Source organism: Alosa pseudoharengus, unplaced genomic scaffold (assembly GCF_046254945.1).
Source record: "Alosa pseudoharengus isolate Yale_2024_CS ecotype anadromous, Long Island Sound unplaced genomic scaffold, YU_APseudo_1.1 YU_APseudo_1.1_scf_1, whole genome shotgun sequence".
NCBI classification, from domain to species: domain Eukaryota; kingdom Metazoa; phylum Chordata; class Actinopteri; order Clupeiformes; family Clupeidae; genus Alosa; species Alosa pseudoharengus.
This window is the reverse complement of record NW_027468564.1, coordinates 2,760,811-2,766,810: the sequence shown is the minus strand read 5'-3', so window position 1 is coordinate 2,766,810 and position 6,000 is coordinate 2,760,811.

Below are 6,000 nucleotides of genomic sequence, written 5' to 3'. Positions count from 1 at the left end.
GTAAGATTTAACGCAACAACCAATGAAAAACGCGTATCCTGGAATTGTTGAACGTGAATTATTGAACGTGAACCTGTTACCTACTTCGAAGTTTCGTTCACCTTGGAGCTTCGAGCATCAGTTCATGGTTTCAGCACAGAGTAAGTCATCTTTTAATGTTACAACAAATCCACAACTTGTTTGACACAATGACAACGTGACTGCTGCTATAGAGAATGTTTCCCAGATAATTAGCATCAGTTGTTCATGACTGTCTGTAACTTAGCCAACAGTTTCACAGCCTGTTCATTGACAACACTTGCTCAGAACAAGGAGTCTTTCGTTCACACGATGACTGACATATTGTCACATTCTAAACATCTCTCTCTCTCCAAATAGGCTTAATCATTTTGTTAGCACTAAACAAATTAAAGTGTATTGCATAGCCTATTTTTATAGGTCACTTTTAAAATCAGGTCATATTATATAATTATATCCTGGCCATGGATGCATTAATCATTGCATCTGTATTCAAAAATGTCGGGTAAAAAGCAATTAAGCATCCTCTCACTCACCCTGAGAGGAAAGCCCCCTAAAAGGTCCAGGTTAGTGGATGCTCAGAGGTGGTGAAAAGGCCCATTATTGAATTGTCAGTGCCATGTGTCAAATAATTTCTTTTGCAAATCTGAGCAATTATAAATTATACTTTTGCCCCATTTTGACTTAGGAGGGCATTGCTCCTACATACTTTAGCCAATAATCAAACGTCTGCTCTCTTTTGGAAAGCTGAGACACTGTTGGAACAACTGTGATGTACTGTCACAAAGTTACAAAGGCTAGATTATTCTTTTATTTTTCTACCGGATAACAAGCATCTTTGAACTGACCACATTTCAGTAGATCAATATAGAATGACAACATGAGTACTTTAGACCATTATTTGCCAAGGTATGCTCATGCATTTGGTAAAATGCCCTATGAAAACTCCCCATAGGACTTTGGGTTATCCAAAATGCATACTGGCAATCAAATGCTTACTGCATATGAACCCTAGCCTAGAAATCTAGACGCGCCACTAGCGGCAGCAAATTACATTTGCTGCCAGGGCTAGTCTAGCAACTCTCCGTTGACTTGTGAGCTCTAGAAATCGAAACTAAATCTGGCATTGAAATCGTGTATAGAGTCGTTTGTTGGGCTTAACATAATGATTGATGGCAGAGTTGCAACGGTTTGGCTTGAATTCCCTGCTACTTAAAAACAAATATCCTATTGCGTCCTATTGCGTGCAGAGGGAATTTGAAAGACAACTGATTATCCCGACCCTCGGACTGAGCACTGCGAACGGTGAGTGCCCAGACCCTACATTATAATGTGTTATATATGAACCCCACATAAGCATAATCTTGGCCTCAAATGAAAGGTAATACTCTGAAGTTTCATGCTTGCATTTGGATTGTAGGCTACTTCAGGTTCTGATATGACTACACTAAATATGGAATAATTACAAAAAATACAAATCTTTACAATTTCTATTTCAATTCAATTGGTGTGTATAAGACGGGCTATATTTCTGCACAACTAATATTGGATCAACTGGTAACTGACCTGTGGCTGGTGTATGCTAGCTGGTGATGCTAGTTGCGTGTGTAAATCCTCACACCCCTAACCTTAAGAACGCTTCTGCCGCTGAGTTGGAAGCCTGGGCTTTTAGCTCAGTGGTTAGAGCGCTCGACTCCCATGCCAGTGTGTGTTGACGTGGCGGGCGGGTGATTGTCGACGGGGAATGTCACTCTTGCCTGTCCTCAAAACTTGAGAGCCCTGTGAATGTGTGTGTGTGTGTGTGTGTGTGTGTGTGTGTGTAAACATCTTGTAGCCTAGATGACAGATGAAGGAGTGAATGGCAAGAGGCAAGCCGAAGGCTGCTGACAAGGGCCCGACGCTATTGTAAAGCAATTTACAAAAGATTCACGGAACAAAAATGCTGATGTGGTACATGATTTAGCTAAAAATGTGGAGAATGCAATGCAATCAAGCATTTTGGACGATAGACTATATGGCACACAGAATAGCCTAGGCAACAGGCCGATGTGCATTTTATTTGGAGACTGTTTTGCGAGACAGAGACTGAGTTTGCTGCTGATATTCTGGGGATAGGCTACAACATAGCCAATGTAGGACTTTAGCCTTTTAATATATTTGCTGCATTGGATCAGTCTTTCTAGAAAGAACAGGCAAGAGCTTTCTAGCCTCACGTCAGCAGCGCCGCATCCCATATACACTAAAACACAGCGGATGGCGGGGGTGCGGCTTTGAAAATTGGTCAAAAAACTTTGCTGATGGGATGGATTAAGTTTTGCTATGCAGTTATGGTTGAAATAATAGCCCATCAGCGCATCTCTAGTGTGTGTGCCTCTCTCTCGCTCAGAGGGGAGGGGGAGGCTGAGGGGGCGATCAAGCATGGATTCTAAACTCTGTGGTGGATAGGATCTACAATTAGGTGTTAATTAATATTACTACCTAGGTCGAAGTACTCCCAAGTGCTATTGCGCCACACATTGTAGTTCTCCTGTTTATTCCCTTGGAAAATCGTCACGTTTCATGTTGTGTGACGTTCACATTTTTATCAACTACTTGTGCAACTGTATTTAAGTAGGGAAAACGTGGATGTGTTTGATTAATGCCATCTTACTCCCTCTACGGCTACGGCAGAGCCCGCTAGCATAGCAACATGCTAACACATTCGCGCCGCGCGCCAGAGCGTTTGAGTGCACATACCGACGCGGGAGAGGTATGACTCAACTCGTGAAAGTTAAGGTAAGAACATATATTACTACTGATTTTGGGTGGCGTGTTCCTTTAAGAGATCCCACAGGGATGGATAATGAGTTTTGTTTAAGATTAAATTACAATGCCAGACACCTTCAGATATGAGAGACCCCCTCATGTTTTTGACTTTGTTGTTTTCATGGGAGCCACTCTATGGGAGCTCGGCTCCCTCTGGCTCCCAAGTAATTCGAGCACTGGTTTATTTGTTGATTATCCATTTAAAAGTTAAAAAACGGCAATATGTATGTTATGGCAAATAAGATTGAAAACTTGCTGTAATGCTGTAACAGTATTTGTGTGTGAATTATGCTATACTCAACCAATATCCTTAAATTCACAAAATCATTTTGTGTCCTTGTATTACTTTATTATTTATATTACTTTAATATGAATGTGTCAGTTCACAAATGGCCCTTTATATATTTCCAGCACAAGTCGAGGATGAAGATCGGCATTCTGATAGCCATTGTGGTGATTGTAATTATTGGTCTCATCATTTGGGGGGCCTTAAAGGGATGAGGTCTTTACCAGTCAGCTGCTCCTGCTGGCTGTGGATCGGGCATCACCTGTTACCAGACATGGGCAGTATTTTAATTAGATGTATTTGAAATACATATTTAATTACTTTAGTGTATTTAGCGTACCGTTGTCCTACTATGATTGTTATAGTTACCATTCATTAAGCATTGCTATGGAAACTTTTATTACCAGATGTACTTCATAGGTGTCCCATTATTCAGAATTAATAGCCACCCCACCAGTCAATCAGAAAAGACCTTCCCAATGCCAAACAGAGTGGAGTTTTCTCCACCAAGTTAATTAGTTCTCTGTATTGGCACACCTTACAGGATGTTATTCTGATTATTCCCCATGTTGCCAGTCATGCATCTAGGCAATAGGCATGCATTTATAGCACAAACAGTTCAGTTTTCAAAATGGTCAGTTCAATCATAATTTACATTGATATGGGACGGTGAATACACTTTTTTACCAGATCTACCTCAAAGGTGCTCCAGTTTACAGAATGTATAACCCCTTGTCAGCCAATCAGAACATAGTATTGTCTTGGGGATACGTTTTCAATAATATGCCTTGTAGTTTCTATTAAAAGTGGGAATACCATGATACTTGTGTATTTTTGTATTTTCTAATTACTAATTACTTGTATTTTAATTAAATACATGTTTCACATCAGTATTTTGTATTTTGTTACATTTCATGAGCCAGTATTTGTAGTTTGTAACAAAATAGTTTTTGAAGTATTTGTGCCCACTTCTGCCTGCCTGCCTGTTACCAGGCATGTTTTTTTCAAAATGGATGTGGCCCTTTTTTAATTTATTTTCATCACTAATGACACTTTAAAATCCACAGTACTATAAATGCTTTCAGGTTCTGTCAAAACCACACATGTGTCATCGTGTTATCTCCCTGGTCACAGTATATTTGCACAGGTGCATCAAAAAATCAGGTAAAATCAAGTGAATTTCAGCAAATTAGTTCATGGCTCTTGTTCAACTGTGCAATACCCTCACAAGGGGCGACCAAAATTTATGACATGTCATAAATTCATCTGACCCTCCGATGGCCAGTTGAGCAAACACATTATGATGTTGCATTTTCGGTATCAATTTTGAATGTGGCAATGAAGCAAGACAAAAGCAATAAAACGGTAATAATAATAATTTACCACTCATGCCATATTGCTGATCATAAAACAATCCAGAGATTTAAAAAAAACAACTGATAAACAGTGGCTTAGTTTCGTTCTGACTTGTCCAGCCAAGTTCAAAATATCAGTATGCGGACAGGTTAGAGGTGATAATGAGAAAGGGACTTTACAGAAGAGATAATTTCTGAAAATGTGTGGTATGCAATCTTTAAGACTTTAAGTGTTCAGCATTATATTACGATGACTTAGAATAGGCATCAGGGCAGTCAGGGATATCCAGATATAGTATTATTTGATATGGCATTATTTGATATGATATTATTTGTTTAAGTTGTTTATGATTGTGAGGTAGGTTAATACTCGTGCGGTAGGTGGGGACACACACAAAAGCACCACCATAATTTTTTGGTGTATTCCCTCATTTTTACATGCATAAACCTTATTGCCTGCTGTAACAAAAGTCAATTTTAACACTGAAATTGCAAATTACGAGACAAAGAGTGTATTGTCAGAACATGTGTAGTAATTTAAGTATTAGTAAGTATATAACTTTGATCCTGTGAGGGAAATTTAGTCTCTGCATTTATCCCAATCCGTGAATTAGTGAAACACACTCAGCACACAGTGAACACACAGTAAGGTGAAGCACACACTAATCCTGATGCATTGACTGCTACAATGGCACTCGGGGAGCAGTGAGGGGTTAGGTGCCTTGCTCAAGGGCACTTCAGCCGTTCCTACTGGTCAGGGTTTGAACCGGCAACCCTCCGGTTACAAGTCCGAAGTGCTAACGAGTAGGCCATGGCTCCCCCTATTATCATTTATATACATCATAAAACAAACCAGAGATACATGATAAGATAAATAGTGGCTTAGTTTCATTCTCACTCATCAAGACCTATTTCTGAAAATGTGTGTAAGCAGCCTTTGGAAGACGTGTTCAGAATGACATTAGAAGGACTTAGAATATGCATGTCTGTGTAATATTATACATTGCCAATTAACTTTTAATGTAAACATTTTACCTCTACATTATTTTGAGTATGAGGCCAATTTTCAACCATCAAAATGGTACCTCAAGTTTACAAAATTACAGGGACATTTACTGCTGTGTTTTTAGTTTTTAATTACATTAAACATTTTTGCAAAACACTGTACAAACAGATCACAAAAGTATGGCAAGAAGACATAAGTAAATTGTCATCTGAAACTCAAAAGCACAGGGGATGTGTACAAGTAGTATATTTCAGTTTTTAATTAATTTCCTTTTAATGTTAGTAGGCAAATCATATCTATTGCCTTTGGAGATATACTTGAGCATAAATGTTCATAATAAAAATACTAAGTTAAAAAAATTTGTATCTTTTAGTAAAACATATAAATAACGTTTGCTAATAGGGGAAAATGTTTTTTTCAAGCCAGTGTATCTGTCTATTTTTCTCCATCCTTCATCTATCTGGACTAATATGGTGTCAGCCTTACATGTAAAATGTGACAAAATGTTCATCATCTGGGTAAAATCCAAG